Below are 22,519 nucleotides of genomic sequence, written 5' to 3'. Positions count from 1 at the left end.
AAATATTTATTAAAACTTAAAATTTGCCAAATTTTAAATTTTTTTCATTTTATCATTTTCGCAAGATAGAATTTAAATTTTATTCTCTTAAATAATATTATACATTTCGTGTGTATTTTATACGTATTATATTATCATCGCTAGCAGCTGGTCAGAGTTTTTGAAAAAATTATTACATACGGATATCTCTTCATGTAGGTGAACCCACCGAAGACATCGGATAACATCGGATATGGACCTCGAAACATCGATTGGGGAAAATGATAAGCCTACTCGTTCTGCATTTCTTCTCTCTTTATATGCTGAATTCAGCCTAATCGGGCTGTTTGATCCTCGCCAATAACTGTATCTGCTGGTAAGCTTAACTTTCTTCTTGCACGGTGTCAGGGCACTTTCAACCCTAACCAGAATGAAGTTCGGAAGCTGGGTCACTATCCCCATGGCTATGTTTGGATGTTGTGTATTTGAAAGTAAAAGGGCTTTTCCACTCTTTTCTGTTTTCTTCTCATAGTTACCCCGTAAACCCTAAGGGGCTGTTTGATAGCTGGTTTGGGGCAAGAGTTTACCCAAATCACGCATTGTCTTCTCTGCTGTTTTTAAATCCTCTGCTTAAATTGGAGATTTCTTATGGGATTTGAGGTTTTTGGCTCATTCTCTGTTGCCATTTGTCTTATTATCTCCTTCTTTTTCTTCACACGTCTCCGATCTACTCGATGCTTTCCGTCGCGACCTCTTAACCTGTGTTTTCTCGTTGGGATATTGACATAATGTACTTATATAACTAATACCTAAAGCTTGATATTTATTTATTGAGAAAGTTATGACATTTGTATGGGAAGTGTGTTTCACTGAAAAAAAAAAGGGTTGACAAAGATTATGATGTGGTAAGAATTTAGAATACGAGCGGAATGGGTTAAGCATTCTGTAAACGCTTGTTTGTGAACATTTATCCGAAGAATGGTCAAACAGAAATGCATTTTCCACCCATCAAGTTATGGAGCAGCTCGGATGGCCTTTGGAATGCGTTGTTGGCAACCGCTGCTTCCATGCATTCGTAGTTTGCAAAATGATTGGTTAATTCTTTGGGATAATTACACACAGACCATCTGAAACTTGCTATTTACAAATCAACCATACTCTTTCATCCATTTTTCAAAATTTCACTCAAATATTAGAATTCATGGTAAAACCCAACCATGTTTTTCATTTTTATCAAATTTTCAATAGTTTGATCCTGGCATTCTTAATCCATGGAGAAAAGGGATTCATGTAGCTGACCCCAGTTAGTGGGATAAAGGCTTGTTGTTGTTGTATGTTAATATACTTACAAAAAAGAATGTTTCATTAAGCATATCTAAATACTTGACACCTTAATATTTATTTTTACATGCATAGCATTCAAATCTTAACATCACATTAAAAATATCACCATTACTAACTTTTACTTGTGAAATACACTTTTTCATACATATGTTCATGCCGCTCAAGTGTTAGAAATGGAAAAGTTAAATTATATTTTTTAGATATGACATAGAAAATATGTGGATGTATGTCAATTTTCCTTTTTTTATTCTTTAAGCAATGACTAATTGCCTAGATAACATGCCGTGAAACCCCTTATGTTGAAAGAAGCTAAACTCTTCAATATCGAGGTGCCTTTTGGTGGAATTTTATCCATAATTACAAAGTTAAACATGCTTGTATGGGAGGATTCTCAGGATGGGTGACCTCCCGGGAAGTTACCAATGGGACAAAGTTGATGCCATTAAGGCCAAAGCAAACAATATCTTAATGGATGAGAGTTTGGGCTGCTACACATGATGTCGGCATACATAGCTGTATCACAAAATTTCTTTTCCTTTCATAAATTGCAGTATGTCTTGAACTTTTGAATAACTATTGAGAGAACATGGTATCTATAAGCATTAAATGATTTGATTGTAGTTCCTAACTGTATGCCTATTGGGAGGTCTAGCTTTTCGTTCTGTTTGGGATCGGCGGAAAGGAAAGGTCTGCAGTCACAAAGAGTGAAATCCAAGGTTTGGTTCATGGATTTCTCAACCACTGCCTTGTGCCTTATTATGTGATAATGAGCTTTATGATTTCTTTTAGATCCAGAGCTTGCATCTTTCAATTTTACTTATGTACCACCTTACCTATGCATGAAACGTTGCATTCCACTTTTTAAACTGAAAATGGTGGTACTTTTTATGTGATATGAATGATTTCGATTGTATAAATGTAAAAATAAAGTTTTGGCGTTAGATATGTAAATATGTAGAAATTGGGTGGTATGTATGTAACTGCCCCTTTATTTATTTATCTGTTATCAATATAGTGGTGGTTATGGTGGTTGTGATGAGAGAAAATCTTGGTTTTCTCAATTCATTATTTTGGAAGAAATTTTTAAATGATTTTGGAAGAAATTTTTAAATGAAGGAAGAACGTAACTTGCAAGTTACTAATGCTTGATCATCAGTATTTGTGTGAAGGTTGGTTAAAATTTGATAGTTAATTCAAAGAGAAATGAATTTTACAAGTTTCAACTCAGTTTCACTTTACCAAGGTGATGGAGAAGCTCTGCAAGCTTTTGGGATCCACTGCTGGCGGGTTTTGCTTTAAAAGGATTTACTAAATTCTGCTTGAGTTAAAATGAAGGGGGTTCACATTTTTTGAAAGCTTGCTTGTAAATGTTTTGGGTTTTCCTTTAACAAGATTTACTAAATTTTACTTGAGTTAAGGGGATTCACAATCTTCGGAAGCATGCTTGTAACCGTTTCTGTGAAGGATGAATAAAATTCTTGTGCCATTCAAATTGGTGCTTTTTATCACCTGCCAAGTATGGAGCAGCTTGGACGACCACTAAAGTTTGTTGTCGGCAACTGTTGTTTTCACACTTTGGTATTTTGAGAAGTGCTTGATTGATTCTTTCTATGATATTGAAAGCCCCTTTCTGGCGATTGATTGAGGCTGATCTGAGCCCATGTTGTAATTTCTCTTTCATGTTTTTTTTGGTTCTTTGAAATTTGCTTGGCTTGCAGACATTTTTTGTAGTCCTATAATGTGATCTGTAAATTTTTATGGCTGTAATCTCGTTTTTGAAGTATTATTAGTTCCACACAGTTTTCTTTTAGAATGTTTTATTATTATTATTATTATTATTTATTTATTTATACTATTTTGTCTCAATTACTCTCTTTAATTGATTGTCTGGCCTTTCTTTCAACTTTGTTTGCTTGTTCCTATTTTTCTGGTGGAAGATGCCTGGCTGAGGCAATATGTGAAGTGGTTGATGATTGATCATTCCTTGTGGTTTACATTCAAGGGTTTTTAATTTTTGGAGGACTTCCTATGAGTTTTCTGTTGGAGAGCGGGGGAACCAAATATTGCTCTTATCTTAGTCAAATTTGAGGATTCTTTTGGGGAATGTTCTCTGTTTCTATCGATCCTGATATTAAAATAAGGAAACTTCTCTGTCATGGAGCCAGCTCAGATGGCTGTTGGGAACAACTGTAGGCAACTGATGATGAGGTTAATATTTTAATAGCCTTCATATTGGCTGTCTTTAGATTTTTTCAATTTTTTTTCTGAGGGAGGCAACGATGATATGCCCAAGAAGATTTGGCAAGTAGATTTTGGAAGGTCTGCGTGCAGGCAACCGGTGTCCATGCCTTGAGGGTTTTCTTCTAAAGTTTGTTATTGGTTTTAAGTGGTTTAATATGTATAATAAGGAGTAGAAAATGCACATACTAATTGGATATATAAAATTATTGTTGAGATTAGGAAGGAAAAGAGGTAGACATAAGGCAAGTTGTTTGAATGGTCTCTAAAGTATGGGATCAATACCTCAAACTAATTCAGTTGTTGTGAAAAATTGGAATTCATCAAGTCGACTCTAAAATGTTTGAATGAGGCTATTGGAAATGTGATTACGAAGATTATAACATTTCTGCATACTTTGTTGTTCCTCTTTTCCTTATTATTCCTTTCTCTTTAATCATATATCCAAACTATAGTGGTGTAATGGGGTATGTTCTACTTTTAATTTGACATAAACGTTTTTATGGCATTTCCAAATGTATTTAAGTTTACTTACTATATCCTGCGACAGTATTCTTGTAAAAATGGGTAATTCTGAGTCACTTTGCCTTTTAATATTGTTACTTATATTGTTAGTTTTTTGGTGATTTTTCCTATGATGTCTTTCAGCCAATTAGATATTGCACCTGACGTATGAAGCTACAAAGATATTTAATTGTTCCTATTTTTGTTTTTGTTGAAATGCAAATCCCTAGTTTGTGGTGGCGAATACAATGGCTGTTTTCTCAATTCATACTTTTGTTTTTCAGAGCATCCATTAGAGGGATTGCTTGTTCATAGAGCTCATTAGAGTCTTTGCTCCTTTTGTTGTACCAAATAGAAACGCAATCATGTCACATCTCTTTGATGTTGAATGCTGCAATGTTTTCCTATGATGTATTTCAGCTAATTAGATACTGCACCTGACGTGTCAAGCTACGAAGATATTTAGTTGGACCTATTTATGTTTTTGTTGCAGTGCAAATCCCTAGGTTGTGACTGTTTTCTCAATTCATATTTTTGATTTTCAGAGCATCCATCAGAGGGATTGCTTGTTCATAAAGCTTACTAGAGTCTTTGCTTCTTTTCTTTTTATTTTTTCTGAAAATGATGCTCATTTTGTTGTAAAAAAAAGATATGGGCTTAAAACCGATCCCTGACGTAAAACAACAAAAATAGGAAAATATTTGGTCAATTCTCCTTCTGTTCGAACACAAGTAATAGTTGTTGTATACATATCTTTAATGACTTGAATATAAGTCATATCAACACCTTTCTTCTGAAGAACACTCCAAAGGATATCTCTTGGAACGTTATTGTAAGCTTTTTCTAAGTAAATAAAAATCATTGTAGATCCTCCTTATTATCTCTAAATTTCTCCATCAAACCTCTCAATAAATGTTTAGCTTCCATAGTAGACCCGCTCGACATGAATCTAGATTGATTATGAGAATTCGTTGTAATACGTCTTAACCTATGTTCAGTTACCCTCTCCCATAAATTTAAAGTATGACACATCAACTTAATTACTCTGTAGTTGACGGTCTTGTGCATCCCCTTTATTCTTAAAAATTGGGACCAAAATACACTTCCTCCACTTAGACATCTTTTTAGTTTTTAAAATAATATGAAAGAGTTTATTAAACGAATATACTCCCAAATCTCCTAAATATTTCCACACTTCAATTAGTGTATCATAAGGTCCTACACAGATCCTATTAATTTTCCACCATTGACTTTCTTTAAAGCCTCTTCAACTCATTTTTTACTAATGCGACGGTTTTATTACTAATGCGACGGTAAAAATGAAGCATTTTATTATTATTCACGATATTAAGATCACTAAAAGTAGAATTTTTAGCGTGATGGAATGTAATTATATAGATATCTTACTCTTGGATAAGACGAGAGAAAAAGCTTAGGAAAAATTTGAATTATGGAGGTCTACCTTGGGTTTTAAAGGCCTTCGTTTGAGTAAAACTAAAACTAGCTCTATTGACAGAAATGTTACTATGTGTTATCAAATTATTAGAAGATGTAAACGCTTTAAATATCTCGGGTCTATTTTTCAAAGTGATGGTAATATTGATGGGGGTGTTATTAGTAGAATTCAAGTTGGTTGGTTGATTGAAATAGAATGGGCAAATTATTAGTATAATTCTTTTGTGGCTATGTATGTGATACCTAAAGCTTGATATTTACTGATTTATACAGCATTTCTATGAAAAGTGATGTCGTGAGATTTTAGAGTAGGATCGGAATGGGTAAATTATTTTGTGAACGCATGCTTGCGAACATTTATCCGAAGGATGGTTATGCTGGGCCGTACAAAGAGGAATGCTTTTTCCCCTCACTAAGTTATGGAGCAGCTTGGATGTCGTTAGAATAGCCGCCGGTAACCGCTGCTTCTCTTCATTTGCAGTATGGGGCATTTACATGCATTCCACATTATTCTTATGTATTTACGCATCTCACAACTAAACTTCTATATTTACACACATAGCATTCAAATCTTTAATATGACATACAAGTAGCACTATTATATTTTTTAAAAAAGTAAAAAAAAACCTTTCTAAAGTGAGGAAAAAGTGGATTTTGAAGTTGCTTGTGAAGCTCATGCTAGATTTGGCTATCATTTGTCCTCCTATTAATATCCTAGTTTTTTATTGTGCTTCAACTACACGGTAGGGCTAATTTGGTTTAATATCGGATCGCTTTTGATCTTGGGTTTAACTATAAATTTACTGAAATTTGGTTTGAGTGATTTTTTATTTGACTGGAAGTTATCCAACAGAATTTTGCATTGAGATTTTGGATCGATATATCAGTTATATCTCTACTCCCCTGCTAATGATTTTAATGAGGCTATGATTACATGCTTAAGCAGACGTGGCATGGATATATTGGAAGGCCTGCATGCAGGCAACCGGTGTATGTGCCATGGATATCTTGGAATGCCTGCATGCAGGCAACCTATGGTCTGCAGAGGCATAGGAGGAATACTTATATACATTAAAGTGTATAGAATGCAGTCACTAAATGTATAGACTCATAAAATTAGGGGCTATTTGGGATCAGGTCTGTTTTTCATTTTTTTTTGTTTATATTTTAATTTGAAACAAAAGATATTTGGGATCGCATCACTCGCTCTCTTCCTATCCCTTTCTTCTATGTTGGAAACACTCGCCTACAATCCTTCACAATTCCTGGTCTTGCACAAAACCATCACTATTGTGACCGAACTTTTTTGATAAAGTCACGGTTAGAGTTAGCTAGGAATGTAGTGATGGGATCGAGGATCACATATACCACTGAAGCTTCCATTTTTCTCCCCCTTTTGCTCTGCTCCTACATGATACAATTGAAGAAGGTTAGCCTATTTGTGCCATTCTTTCTCTTCGTTTTTACCGGATTTACCAAGAGCCTGCTTGGGGTAGATTATTTGGTGCAGTGGTGTTTTGAAAACGCACTGGCCTGTTTGGGTAAACTGTGTTTTGGCAGCTTATGCATTTTTAAAAATGCTGAAAACAACCACTGAACCATTCAGTTGCGATGACAACTTTCTAGCTGCGGTCTGTTTTTTCCAAAAAAAAAAAAAAATTTATTGGCCACTGCACCTAGCTTGTTAGTAAATTATTTTTAATTAGCTTATCAGCAGATTATTTAATAAACGACAGCTGCCCCAAATACCCCAAATAGACCTTAAATCCACTAAACAATAAGATCTAGTAAATCTGAGATTTACTGCTGAAATTTGTGATATCTGGATTTATCAAATCCGCGGCTGTATTTTGTCCAAACTGACCATCTGGCAAGATTTAGTCTAAATTTATGTTAAATCCCGGTCTAAATCCGTTGGAAAACAACCCCTAAGTGGCTATTGGTAGCAGAGTTTTGTATGTTAAAATGAAGGGGAAAAACATTCTTTGATAGCTTGTTTGTGAATTTTTCTACTAAGGATGATTGAAATCATTCGGCTCTTCAATGAGATGCTTGATATCCCCTGTTAAGTTATGGAGCAGCTCGGATGGCCAAAAATCTGTTGTCGGAAACTGTTTCTTCCAAGCATTGGTAGTTTGAGAAATGCTGGTTTGATTTTGTTTGAGCTGTTGAAAAGCATTTTCAAATGTTAATTTGCGCCTCTGTTATGGATTTTTTTTTTTTTTTTGTTATTTGTTATCTTCAAAATTTACTTTGGTTGCAGACATTTTGTAGGCTAGGTTTTTTTTTTGGGTGTCAAACAGGATTAAGGGGCTGTTTGGTTTGTAGAAAATGAAGTACAGTGTAAAAGTAATATTTTTTATTTGGAATACTTCAGAGTCATTTAGTTTAGTATAAAATAAATGCAGATTTGAAATTGAATGAAAGAAATGCAAGGCATGCCATTAGAGGCAATAATCGATGTTGATGGGTGGGTGGAGGGCTGAGAAATTAGCTCGAAAATCGTTAATCGTTCAAAAATTGATTTGAATTTGAGCTTGAATCTAAATCGAATAGAATAGAATGAGCCGAGCTATGAGCCAAACCTTTGGATCCGATTTTATTCGATCTGATTTCAAGCCGGTGTCCAATCGGATCCACCAGCTATCAATCGGATTGAAATTTTATATATGAGAGCGGATGGTGGAGATCGACCCTCATGTCATGTTGCAGACCGGGAAAAAGTGGCCTGGCTATTGGCTTAAACCCTAGTTACTTTTGATTTTCTCAATCGCTACCCATTTCCTTTTGTCTTACCTGCAATGGTTCTGTGCAGTCTCCCATCTGTCCTTTTCGAAATCCCTAACCCTAGGTGAGAAATCACCTCTCCAGCATTCCGACGGTCTAAAAGCTTTCGGTGGTCTCATTTACTCATTGCCATCTCTCTCTCTGACCTCACCTTTTCTTTTTGCTCTATTCAGTAACTTCTCTCAGTCTTGCATTTTTCGTCTAAGATAACCGTCGTCTGTTGCATCTCTATTTTATTGTGGTAGATGTTTATATGTTTTCTCGGTTTGGTAATAGTTATAAGAAAATTTCCTTAATAGAGGGTGTGTTTGGTACTATATTTTTAATAGGATATAGAACTGTATTTTAGCTAATTCTCTCTTATGTGAAATCCTTTATTGAACGATTGCTTTATAGTTAGGTGGTGTTCCTTCATGTTTATAACAATATTCTGTTCTTAATTGCATCGGTGCTGGGCCTCTATGGTTCACAACCTGAGTGCTTGTTAATTTTTTCTTTTGTTTTATAATTTTGTTGTGGTTGATGCTATTACTTAGAAGGTGTTTGGCGTTCCTCTAAATTTATAACAATGTTCTATTGCCTATTCCATTGGTGCCTGCAACAAGAGTTTTTATTAACCTTTACCTTTTTCTGATTTCTTTGAGGTTGTTGGATGTTTTTTAGTGCTGTCATGGACTCATGATTGTGCTTTCATCCTGAGTTCTATTTATTTAGGGCTGTCATAAATGTTCTTATTAACTTTTTCTCTTTAGGTTCCATTGAAAGATTGTTGGATGTTCTTTAGGGTTGTCATGGAATCTTGGTTTTGGTTGCCGGCTTTGCTCACTATGATCTTTTTTTTTTCAAATATAATAAGAAAATCTTCTCAATAGTATTTATACAACTAAGGGGAAGAGAGATTAGTTTTGTATGAAGAATGAACCTCTTCTTTTGTTTTACAGCAAGATAGCATATGGCTGCTGCTCATATGGATATGATGAAGTTAAAAAGATTGAGGTTCTGGGTTTTATTATGCCAAGATGCCAAGGAAGTGAGATATGAGGACTGAAACAGTAAATAGAATGAATGGGTCATGAAAAACTGTTGACACTCGTGGGATTATTATTGGCTGTGAATGAGGCATGAAAAACATTTTGTTCCGCATTGACATGTGGATTTATTATTGAGTGTGGGTCTAATGCTGTCTGAATTGGGCATGTGATGTGTGTCTACTGATACAAAAATAAAGCATTTTATGCTCTTTAAACTAGAATAATATTGTTATAAAAAGTTATACTTCATCGACTAAAAATCAATTATATCTATGTTCGCTTTTCTTAACCTGTCTTACATTTCTTTCCATTTCTTTCTAATATTTGTATACATTTTGTATTTATGATATGGCTTTCATCTAATTATCTCAAGTATTGTGCTTTACTAAATGCAGCTTGGGCTCATTCCTTGCGAGCCTTTATGCTTGGCTTGATTTGTAGGATTTGCAAGAACAAAATGATAATGAAAATGATAAAAGAATCGAACATAAACTCCTTTGTCATTGGAGCAATTCAGATAGAAGTTGGGAACCAATGTGGGCAACCGCAGATGCATTGAATGTTTTTATACCTTGCAGATTTGTTTTACCTCTAAATCTCTATTAATGATTTTTGAACAGGCTCTGATGATATTTTATGCCCAGGCAGATGTGGCAAAGAGATCTTGGAAGGTCTGCATTCAGACAACCAGTTTCCATGCCTTGATGATATTCGTCAATGGTCTGTTGTAGACCTAAGTTGTTTAATATGCACAATAAAAGTAGTTGAAAATGGTTTGTGAAGTGTAGGATTATTATCTCAGGCAACACTTAATAATATAATGAATGAAAAGTTAGAATTCATAAAGTTTACCTCAAGGAATTGGGATAAGGTTAATGATGATGAATATGATGATGCTGATGATGATGATGATGATGATGATGATGATGATGATACTTGTTGTGCATGCTTGATGATGATAAGGTTAATGCTTTGGCATCCGACTTCTCCTTCTCATTCTTTTCTCTTTGATTATTTGTCAAAACTGAAATGGTGCATGTTCTAGTTCTGATTTGGCATGAACCGTCTAAGATCATTTCCAAATGAAACTAAATTTAATTTCCATGTTCTACTTTTGTTTGGTTGTAAAGAAAAAGGGCAATTCTGAGCTTCTTGCCTTGTAATATCATTATCAAAATTTTTCTTATACTATACTATTTTAAAACACTTGAAGCTGCAATGTAAACGGTAAAGTTTAGATGTTAGATATGTAACAAAAGAATTGGGTGTGTGCATGTAATTGTTCGGTTTATTTGACTGTATAATTTATCCAGCCCGATTTGCATCAAGATTTGGGTGGTATAAATATAAAAGTAAAATTTAGTGTTTAGATATGTAAATACATAGGAATTGGGTGGTAAGTATCTAATTTGGGCCTACAATAGTGGCCACACTCCATTTAGATATGTTTCTCTTTTTGTTGGTAAAGCTTGCTCGGCCTACAGTAATGGATACACTCCATTTAGAACAGGAAAACTAAGAATCAATTGATGTCTTATCTTCTGGGATGACAATTTCTTTCAATATAGTTGACAAAAGGTGGTTGCACAAAAATTTTCTACATAACACCTAAATATTCATATTTACGTACATATCACTCAAATTTTGTAACATCACATCAAAAGTATGACTATTACTAACTTTTAAAAGTGAAATACACATTTTTATGCATATAGGTTTATAAATACTACAACAACAAGAAGCTGTTTTGTTCATTGTGTCCTATTGAGTGTTATATTTTCATTTAATTCTAATAAATTAAGATTTTTTTTTATATTCATGTCTAATTCATTTTCTAACATAACTCAAGTCTGAAACATCTATTATTCTGATTGGGTCATCAGATGGTCGACTTTCTCTAATCTGGTCAGTGCTGGAGCTACTCCAACCCTTTCATGGATATATTTGTTTCACATGTTGTCTCTGTGTAAAGCCACTCATACTTAATTTTATGCTTCTTGATTTCAGGCCAAAATTCTGCGCTATAATGCATACATCCCCATCTATATCACCATCACTCTGAACAATAGACCAATCCAGTGTTTTAAATGTAATTATTAAATTTTAGGTGTTAGATATGTATATACATAGGAATTATCTGGTATGTGTCAGTTTTTTCTTTTTTGTTTTTTTTCCATTTATCAAAGCCTAATTGTGTAGATAATATGTTGTGAAACTCGTTAAATAGAATGAAGTTAAACTTTTAAACATTGAGGTGCCTATTTGTGGAATTTCATACAAAACTCCAACGTAAAACATTGTCATATGGGAGCATTCTCTGTATGCGTGATCTGGAAATTTGCTCCAATGGGACAAAGTTGAGGCCATTAGGCCAAAGCGGACAAGGTCTTAATGGTTGAGAGTTTGGCTGTCATGCATGCTCAGCTTTGGATGTCAGCTTACATATTGTATTACAAAAATTTCTTATTTGTTTTACAAATTGCAGCTTGTCTTGTTCTTTTGAACAACTATGGGGAGAACATGTGATTTATGCGCATTAAATTATTTGTCTGTAGTGCTTGATTTTATGCTGTGTAGCTCCAGCATTTCACGTCGTGTGTGATCGGCAGAGAGGAAAGCTCTGTGGTCAAAGTAAAAATTGAAGGTTCCGTCGGAGGAGTTACTTTGTGCCGCATACCCTGGTCTGTTGGTTTGCATTCGACAGTATAAGGCTCCTCAGGTTGGGGGTTCGAATCCCCTTTGGCACAGTTGGGCTTAAGGATGTGGTACTTGAATTGTTAGACACATTAGGGGTGGCTGAAAACTCGTATAATCGCCTCTGACCATTCCTTTTTTAAAAAAAATAGTCTTATGAACTTTAAGATTTGTTTTATATCCAGAACCTGTGTTTTTCTTTTTCTTTATTTTTTGCAAAAATGTAAAAAGTGAAGTTAAGGTGATAGATATGTAAATACATAGGAATTGCTAAGTATATTGGTAAATGTGCTTATTTGTTTTCAGTATGTTGATTGTTCTTGTTGCTGCGATGAGAGAAATTCTTTTGTTAGCAAGAAATATTAAAGTGAAGGGCGAATATATCCTACGAATGTTTGATCATGAGTATTCTTGTGACGGTTGGTTAAAATCTGGTAGTTCATGACATCATTCAAAGAGAAATCAATTTTACAGGAACCAAGTCAGTTTCACTAAACCAAGGTGATAGAGAAGCTTTGATGGCTTGCTGTTTTAAATCTGATATAAAATAGGTGATGCATTCTTCTGATTCCTATTTCGGCAGCTACAAAAGTGGTAAAGATGATTGTAGAAATGAAGATTTATTTTGTTGTTATTGAGTAAATATATTCCCAAGAAATATTTCTTCATGCTTGAAGATACATGAATAAAATGACCCCATGTAAATAGTGAGAGGACTGTTTTGGCACTTTACTCAAAGATTCATTACTTTGGCTTTTGTTTGGAGATGCAAATAAACACTTCCTGTGGTTTTTGAAATTGACCTTTAAAGTCTGCATGATATCTCTTTATAAAAAAATGTGTTTTAGTTTCTTCATTTTATTGATTAATTGATTCAAGTTAATTAAAGACATCACATTTTTTTAATTTTAAATCCCTTATGTTATACATTTATTTAGTGGATGTGTAACATTTAGGAGCATGCCTCTGCTGAAACATGATTCCCTCACTGCAAAGTTAAAAGCTTCTCATGGACTATCGAATGATTTCCAAACGCCTTTTGAAATAAAAAACTTGAAATATATTCTGCTGTTTGGTTTAGCATATTATCTGCGTTTTTTTGTTTTCTGGGAGGCTTATGGTATTTATATTACTTATGATCGTTCATGCATGCATGGAATAAGCGTATAGCATGCAATGCCATTAATATTAAATGGCAATTGACCAATTGGAAAATTCGGCTTCATTATTATTATTTACTTTTTAATCAATAAAAGTTTACATTTATTGTTTTCATCGGTATTTTCTAAGTAGTATTTGTCATAATGATTAATATGTTTCTCTGTTTGTTTTTTAAGGCATGTAAGCAGCCTACAAAAATGTCCAAATTCCATTTAGATCTGGACAAGCAGCAAATGGTGTCTTATCTTGTAGGATGACAATTTACTTCCGAGGAATTTATTCATGTTTGTCAATGTACTTACAAAAGGTAATTACATAAAAAATCTATTCTTACTTAAAACTTAAATTCATATTGACATACCCAGCACTTAAATTTTTAACATTGCATAAAAAATATTACAATTTTTAACTTTTAAAAGTGAATAAACCTTTTCATGCATAGGTTAAGCTGAGTGAAGCTAAACTGTTAAACATCGATGAGCCTTTTGTTGGATTTTCATCAAAACTCCAAAGTTTAGGAGGGGTGCTTGGTAGCAAACTTTTAATTGTATTACAGCTGGATTTAACATAAATCTAGCCAAACGAGAAAAATCGGGATGCTACAGCGCTCTGCTAAATTCAATTTTCTCTCTGTTCTGACCTAAAACCAGTAATGGATTTAGCTTAGGAAGAAATACACTTCTGCGTGGCACCCATTATCTCTACATGAAATCTTAGCTTTCCATCGTCGACTTCAAATGTATTGTTCTTGTTCTTCTGAATCTGATAACAGTCCTTTACACCATTTCAAATTTCTACACAAATCCTAAGATGCAATTTTTTTTCTTTCCGAGGTCATTTATTAGAGTGGTCTCACCGTGAGAAGAAAAAGCATGAAAGGTATGAAGTAGAAGTCAATGGGATGAAAGCAATGTGTACGAGAGGGCTCTGCATGGGGAGTTTGGGCTATTGCACATGCTCAACTTTGGATGTTTTTTTATTAATTGCGGCAAGTTTTGAAATTTTGAAAAACTACTGAGAGAACATGATATTTATAAGAATTAAATGATTTGTTTGTAGTTCTTGAGTGTATGACCTCCGTGGAGCCTAGCATTTTGTTGTGTTTAAGATCAGCAGAGAGCAAAGCTCTGCAGTAAAAAGAGTGAAAATTCAAGGACTAATTGATAGATTTTTAAACCACTACCTTGTGCTATATTATGTCATGAACTTTATGATTTGTTTTAGATCCAGTGGCTGCGTCGTTCAACTTAAAATTGTTTTTTACTTTTAAAAGTTAAAATGGTGGTATGTTTGGTGTGAAATGAAAGATTTGGATGGTATAAATGTGAAAAGTAAATTTAGGTGTTAGATACGTAACTACGTAGGAATTGGGTGGTGTGTATGTAATTGCCCCTTTATTTATTTATCTATTTTCAGTATGGTGATTGTTCAGGTGGCTTTGATGAGAGAAATTTTTGGTTTTTTCAATTCCATTGTTTGCAAGAAATTTTAAAATGATGGGAGACATATTTTATGAATGCTTGATCATGACTATTTGTGTGAAAGTTGGTTAAAATCTGGGTGTTCTTTCAAAGAGAAATGAATGCAGGACTCAGTCAGTGTCACTTAAACAAGGTGATGGATCTAAATTTTCCCTCGAGTTTTTTTGTTGCGAGTAGAATAAAATAAATCTGTGTTTTGACTTTAACTGTAGATTTCTTAAATTCACAACAAATTTATGAGATTTAGGAGCTTTCACTTATCCTCTTTTTCTTCACACAATGCTGATGCTGTCATTGCCTTCTTGCGAGCTTCTGCTGGGAATGAGGATTTTACATACATTTCTCATAAATAATCTGATTAGAGGATCTTTTTTATCTTAAAAATATTCCTAATTTTATAGAGATAGGGATGTATATAAATATGTAATTGTTGAAATTCAGAATAATGTGGAATACTTTTATTGATATGATGTGATATTAATAATCCTTACATAATCCTAGAATAGGAAAGTCAATAAAAAAAAAAGATAGGAAAGATATAACACTTAATTACTCCAATCAATCAATTCATATTAATTGTTTGGAGATAAAGGAAACAACATAAAATAGGAAAAAAATAAATCCAATTCAAGAAAATAAATCTCAATTAGGAAAGGAAATAAAACAATATTAGAAAATAAATTTAATCCTTATAATTTTAAGTAGGAATAAATTATTTTCTTATATAACTTCTAACACTCCACCTCAAGTTGAAACATTATTGAAAATCATCTTTAATTTGGATTTGAAAACATCAAATAATGGGCGAGGAAGATCCTTTGAAGCAAAACTTGAAGTGTTCATCCCATACTATGAACACTTGTTTGTGAAAATTTATGGGAAGGATGGCTCATGTCTACTAGGTCATTCAAAGAGGGATTTTGTTTTTTGCCTTTTCCACCAAGTTATAGAGCAGCTTGGATGGCCGTTTGAACCCGCAACTGGGTAACCGCTGCTTCCATTCTCTCACAATTTGCAAAATGATTGATTTATTCTATATAGGGATGTAGTTGAGGCAAGCTAACTCATGAGCTAGCTCAGGCTCGACTCAATAAGTGGCTTGTGAACTGTGCTCGATGAACTAATAAGCCAAGCTTAAGCCAACTTGACTCATTAGTTTGTGAGGTGGCTTGTTTAAGAATTAATTATTATGAAATATACTCGAAATATATTAAAATGCATAATTTTTTAATTATAAGAAACACTTTAAAAATGATATCTAACAATTTATATCAATTGATTTTTTATGATTTATCTTTTAATTTCTCATTCTATTTGTTATTTTATTATCACACTAGTTTGAATTAATATTGTTTTCTCTCTTTCATAGTAGACAAGCTGGCTCATGAGCTAGCTTGAACTTGTAAAAGTAAACTTTAGCTCGAACTTAGATCAATTAATCAAGCTCAAAGTGAGGGTGGTTCAAGCTCGAATCGACTCTTTTACACCTGTAATTCTATCTGTGAAGATGAAACACATCTAATATTGATAAAATCCCAAATGATTCTTTGTAAGAAATTACAAGGAAGGAAATGGAAAAGGAATGATGCTGAAAATGCTGAAAGGAATCAAATAGAAACTTCTCTGTCAAGGAGCAGCTCAGATGGCAGTTGGTAACCATTGTGCAACTGCTGACGCGGTTAATGTTTTAATAGCCTGCAGATTGGTTATGTTTCTAGATCTGTTCATCTATATTTTTTTAAAATAGGCGATGATGAGGCCCAAGAAGCTGCAGGAAGGAGATTTTGGAAGGTCTGCATGCAGGCAACTGGTCTCCTTGCTTTGATGATTTTCTTCCAAGGTTTATTATTAGCTTTAAGTGCTTTAATATGTCCAATAAAGAGTAGAAAATCCACCTACTAATTGGATTCATAAAATTAGTGTTGATGGATTAGGAAGGAAAAGAGGTAGACATAGGTAACATGGAAAGTTGTTCGAATGGTTTGCAAAGTATGGGATTAATACCTCAAACTAATTCAGTTGTAATGAAAAATTCGAGTGCATAAAGTTGACCCTAAAAATTTGGAATAAGCCTAATGGTAATGTGATGATGATGATGATACTTCTGCATACTTTGTTGTTCCTCTTTTCCTTCTTTTTCCTTTCTCTTTAATCATATAGCCAACTTTAGTGGTGAAATGGTGCATGTTCTACTTTTATTTGACATAAACGTTCTTTTAGCATTAGCAAATGCATTTGAGTTTACTTTCTATATTCTGCTACAGTATTTTTGTAAAATATGGGCAAATCTGAGCCTCTTGCCTTTTAATAATATTATTGCTTTTAGTTGTTTTTGGTGATTTTTCCTATGATGTCTTTCAGTCAATTAGATACTGCACCTGACGCATGAAGCTACGAAGTTATTTAGTTTGACCCATGTTCGTATTTGTTGCAATGCAAATCTCTAGTTTGTGGTTGCTAGTACAGCAACCACAGCGAGACTGTTTTCTCAATTCTTATTTTTGTTTTTCACAGGATCCGCGGAGGGATTTCTTGTTCATAAAGCTTATTAGAGTCTTTGCTCCTTTTGCTGTAAAAAATAGATATGTAACCATGTCACATGTGTTTGATGTTGAATGCTTCAATGTTTTTCGAAGATCTTGTAGGATAGGATTTAGTGTTGCTGATTCCAATCTGATGATGTAATCATAGTTGATGGATTCGGCTGCTCTGCTTTTCGGAAACTATAAAGGTGGCACAGATGGTTGTTAAGCATGAATGGTTATCATGTTCCTTTTAATGGTTGTTGTATTTTGGAAGTTTGACATACAAACCACTCAATTCCTATGCATTTACATATCTAACATCGAAACTTCAAATTTTGCTTATATGCCACCCTACCAATGAATGAAAATGGTGGGTGGTGGCTTCAATGGCGACATTTACACAAAATGTATTTAGAAGTCGCTCATCTGGCAAATTCCTAATACATTAAAATTGAATTGAAGACAAATTACAAATGTGTTATAATTTTAAATTGCGTAATAGTAAGATTTCCAGAACTGCAAAAGAAATACTGGGCACTCCTTTTGTCGCCGGGGAAATTGCCCCTAAATTAAATCCAGTTTTTGTAATCCTATTATTTGTTCTGTCAATTTATTTTGGCTTTAATCACCTTAATGAAGTTTTTTTAGCTCTGTTTTGAACGCTGGAGTTTGTTATTATTATTTATTTATTTTATTTTGTCTTGAACACTCTCTGTCATTAATTTCATGGCTTTTTTTAAACTCGAATGGTTTAATATACGTGTCATGTGTCCATTTTAGTTCCTCCTCACGTTTCACTTTCATTAGAAAGCTCCAACTGTTTCTGTGTTCTTGTTAATGTTTTTCTATAAGTTGGCTCCTTGGCTTTGTGACCATATATATATATATATTAAGTAGCATTGTTCTTATGAAGTTCATTCTTGGATGGAATTGATTTCTGATTTGACATTATGTTTCTAAATCGTTTTGTTTCTTTTTGGGTGATAGATAGCCAAGTATTGTTGTATTAGAGGCTTTGTTTGTTTTAGGGGTAGATTGGTAATTTTCAGTTTATGTTAGTGTGCTTATATCCTCGCATATTTATAGGAGAGATTAGAGTTGATTTTAGAGTATAGAGTTGTAACCTTATTTCAACCTCCACGTATAGATAGTGGAATAACCCCTCCCCGTGGATGTAGGCTGATTTGTGCAGAATCACATTAATAATGAGAAAATCTTACATACTTTGTACGTATGTGCAGACAAAAGTATTGATGCATGCTAAAAAATTCGCGGCGGTAGAGTAATGGATTATTGTTTTAACAATGCACGAGAATTCAACACACTCAAATAAAAGAAAACAACCAGTAGCGACAACAAAAATTTTATGTGGAAAACCCACGGGGCCTAGCCCAGCTGAAGAAATCCACTATAAACTGGATATTACATTACAGTCCCTCGTCCCACAGGCGGGAAATGATTAAACACTTTTTTAAGTTACAATGTCAGTGCACGAATAAACTTGTAAGTTGGCGGCCATCGTTGGCAATCGGTAGAGGCCGATAGGTGGTGGTCGACGACGATCGGCGGTGGTCAACTGTGATTGGAGCAATGCTGGACTTTAGCTTCTTAAAACTTCAAGCCCTTCTTCAGGCTTCAAGCTCTCTTCCGTCTTCATGAGAAGGGCAGGGCTCTATTTATAGTGTTATGGGTGCAATTAATGATATGAACTATTTTGATCGGACGGTCCAAAGAGCTTCCTTCGATAAGACTGCGTTTGATGGACATTTGAGTGCCTTAATGATGTCGGAATTGAGCAATCTTGGGCTCATTCCATTCATCTTGTCGAGACGCTCGATTCTTCTATAGGCTTGTTAGATTCGACATTCGTTTGACCTTCAAAATATGCCCATAAAATTTTCAAGAGTGGTTAAATGACTTGATTTGAGCTTGATTTGACTCAGATTGGACTAATTTTAATATCATTGGGTCCATCTCATCGAGCCGGTCAGTTTGATTGTAAGTTTGTTGAAATCGGAGTTCTGGATCATTTTTTATCATGATTTGAATATTGTTTGCTCTTGTCTCGAGATCCGTGTCATGCCTCAAGATTCATGTCGGATGATGAGAATTTGTTGATGGTGTATCGGTTCAAGACTTGAGCTTGTTATAGGGAAGGAATTTTTCTCCGATCATGAGCGATGGATCGCAAATCCCTTTGTTCATTACCTGCGGAATTTCTGCTAAAGCATACAAAATGTAGATTAGTGTCCAGAATAATAATGATTATAATAATAATTGTGTACTATGTCGTCAATCTTGCATTATTCAGTCATGCATGAGAAAGGTATGCCAATTTTAGGGGAGGAATTATTTCTATATTTATTTCACCTGTTGTCCTTTTTATATTTTATTTATTGTGTATTAACATTCATACCATTGAATTTTTATGGATTTTTAACTTTAATAGCTAAATATTTATAGAAAGTCTGCTGGTTAGTGGCAGGAAACAAAAGTTTTTACATTCCTTGTTTTGATTCTCTATATTGATTTTAGATGCAAATTAGCATTAAGGAGAGCACTTTACCCTGAAAATCCTATAGGGGCTATTGTTAGCAGGATTTGAGCACTTTACCCTGAAAGTCCTAAGGGGCTATTGGTAGCAGGATTTGAGTGGGAATTAAGCAGAATTTATCCTAAATCCTTCCAAACAACAAATATGACATCTTCAAGGAGCTGTCTTGTAACGGATTTAGAGCAGGATTTAACCTGGATTTAAACTAAATCTTGCCAAACGGGTCAGTTTGGACAAAATAAAACCGCAGATTTGATAAATCTGAATTTCACAGTTTTCTGCTGTAAATTTTGGATTCACTAATGCATTATTCTGTAGATTTAATAAATCTGGAAATCAGGGGCGGAATCAGTATCTTTGGAGGGCAAATTTTTTTCACTTATTCATTATGATTCGCAAAGAAATAAAGTTTAAAAAAAAATTCTTTGATTTATTGATTCAGATGATTCTTTATGGTCACAAAATAATAATCCTTTTCATATCACCCGATCCTTATATATTTACATATGTAACACATTTATACCACTGAAATCTTTCATATCACATGAAAATTACCGCTATTTTAATTTTTAAAAAGTCAAATACACCATTCCCTGCATATATAAGGTGGCTTGTATGTAAAAATTAAAGTTTAGGTGTTAGACATGTAAATACATTAGAATTGAGAGGTATGTAAGTAAACCTTTCTTTTTTTAAATGGCCATTTGTCAAAATTTTTCCCATGCATTATAAACACAAGAATAACAAAAATGTTAAGTGTAAATTTACTAGGATATGTACCAATGGAGTAGTTATCATTTTTTCAATATAAAATATTAAATTTTTTAATCTTATCAAATTAGAGCATATGGTGTAAGTAATTCATAATTAGTTACACCACCAATATCAGTAAGTTATCCATCAGCTCTTTCATTAACTACGTCACCACTCTACCAATCATCAGAGTGGCCATGATCTTCTCTTCCTTCATCGCACCTTTCCATCTCTTTAACCCCCACCTTGTCTTTGTGCTCCGTTAAGATTTCGCTGCCGGTTTATTTTTACTATTTTGTCGCAATCACTCTATTTTTGATTGAGGCCTCTCTTTCAACTTGGTTTGCATGTTCATTTTTTTTTTCTGTTTTATTAGATTGCTCCACTTTTTGGGTTCTCATCATAACTTTCTTATACTTTAATTTGCTTGCAAGTCAAGTTTTTTTTCTTTTGATTTCTTAATTAGCATAGATATGATATTATCTCCAGAGTAGTTCAGTCGCCTGGTAGTTTTATTATTCCTGGAAAAAAACAGCTTGACCTTAATTTTGGGATGCTATTTAAGGCCAAAAAATTATGCTTTTTTGTTTTGGTTAGATTGCTCCGATGCTTTATGGGTTTCAAAATTTTTTAAAATAGCAATATTTGGAGTGTTACGTATGTAATTGGCCCCTTTTAAACATAGTTACCGGTGGTTTCAGAGTAATTTATCTGGTGGAAGACACGTGGACGAGGCAATAATGTAAAATGTTTGATGATTAATCATTTCTTGGGGTTCATGTCCGAGGGATTTTAAATTTTGAGGTTGAAATTTACTATTGTTTGAATTTTGTTTCCGACTTAAATTCACCAAATGATCCTTTCATATAAATTTTGTGAAGGATTTGCTTGTAAGGTTTCTGGTGGAGAGTGGGGGGACCAAATCTTTTTCTTATATTTGCCAATTCTGAGGTTTTTTTTGCAATCGATCCTAACTTTATAGATCAGGAGATGGTGATAATAAAATATTATGAGGTTTTCTTTGGGGAATTATTTTTCTAGATCACTGTTCATTTTCTTTTATGAGGCTGTGATGATACTTCCAAGAAGATGCGGCAAGGTGATTTTGGAAGGTCTGCATGCAGGCAGCTAGCGGCCATGCCGTGATGATTTTCTTCTGTGTTTTGTTATGAACTTCAGTGGTTTAATGTGTATAATGAACAGTTGGAAATGCACCTACTAAATGGATGCATAAAATTAGTGTTGATGAATTAAGAAGGAAAAGATATCAACCCAAGGTAACAGAAATTTTTTCGAAATGGGTTGTTAAGTATAGGACTAATACCTCAGATTAATTCGATGGTAGTAAATGACAAATTCAAATTCATAAAGTTGACCCAAAAAAGTTGGAATAAGGCTAATGGTAATGTGATGATGAGATGATACTTTTGTGTTTTGTTATGGACTTCAGTGGTTTAATGTGTATAATGAACAGAGTGAAATGCATCTATTAAATGGATGCATAAAATTAGTGTTGATGAATTAAGATGGAAAAGAGGTCAACCCAAGTTAACATGGAATTTTTTTCGAGATGGGTTGTTAAGTATAGGATTAATACCTCAGATTAATTCCATAGTAGTAAATGACAAATTCAAATTCTTAAAGTTGATCCTAAAAAGTTGGAATAAGGCTAATGGTAATGTGATGATGGGATGATACTTTTGCAAACTTTATTGTTCCTCTTTTCTTTCTTATGCCTTTTTATGCAAACTTTAATCATATATCTGAACTATAATGTTAAAATGGTGCATGTTCTACGTTTTATCTGACATAATAAACCATCTTATAGCATTACTAAATGCATTCAGGTTAACTTTCAATACTCTACTATTGTATCCTTGTATAAACTCAACAATTTTGAGTTTCTTACCTATTAATATTTTTATTATTTGGTGATTTGTCTTATGCTGTCTTTCTGTAAATTAGATACGACACGTAACTGTCGGTCAACTTTTTTTTTCGATTGATTAGATT

At 33.8% G+C, this 22,519-nt stretch overlaps 1 long non-coding RNA gene across 1 annotated transcript in view; it reads left to right on the top strand.

Moving 5' to 3' along the window:
• Positions 1-241: 241 nt before the first annotated feature.
• Positions 242-22,519, top strand: part of LOC110023548 — a 59,751-nt gene continuing 37,473 nt past the window's right edge. The window contains exon 1 of the long non-coding RNA XR_002293914.1: positions 242-355. This is a non-coding gene — a long non-coding RNA (uncharacterized LOC110023548). The remainder of the gene's footprint in view (positions 356-22,519) is intronic.

Source organism: Phalaenopsis equestris, unplaced genomic scaffold (genome assembly GCF_001263595.1).
Source record: "Phalaenopsis equestris unplaced genomic scaffold, ASM126359v1 Scaffold000224, whole genome shotgun sequence".
Lineage (NCBI taxonomy): Eukaryota > Viridiplantae > Streptophyta > Magnoliopsida > Asparagales > Orchidaceae > Phalaenopsis > Phalaenopsis equestris.
Note: the sequence above shows the minus strand (reverse complement) of the source record. Positions and strands in the feature narration are given on the sequence as shown.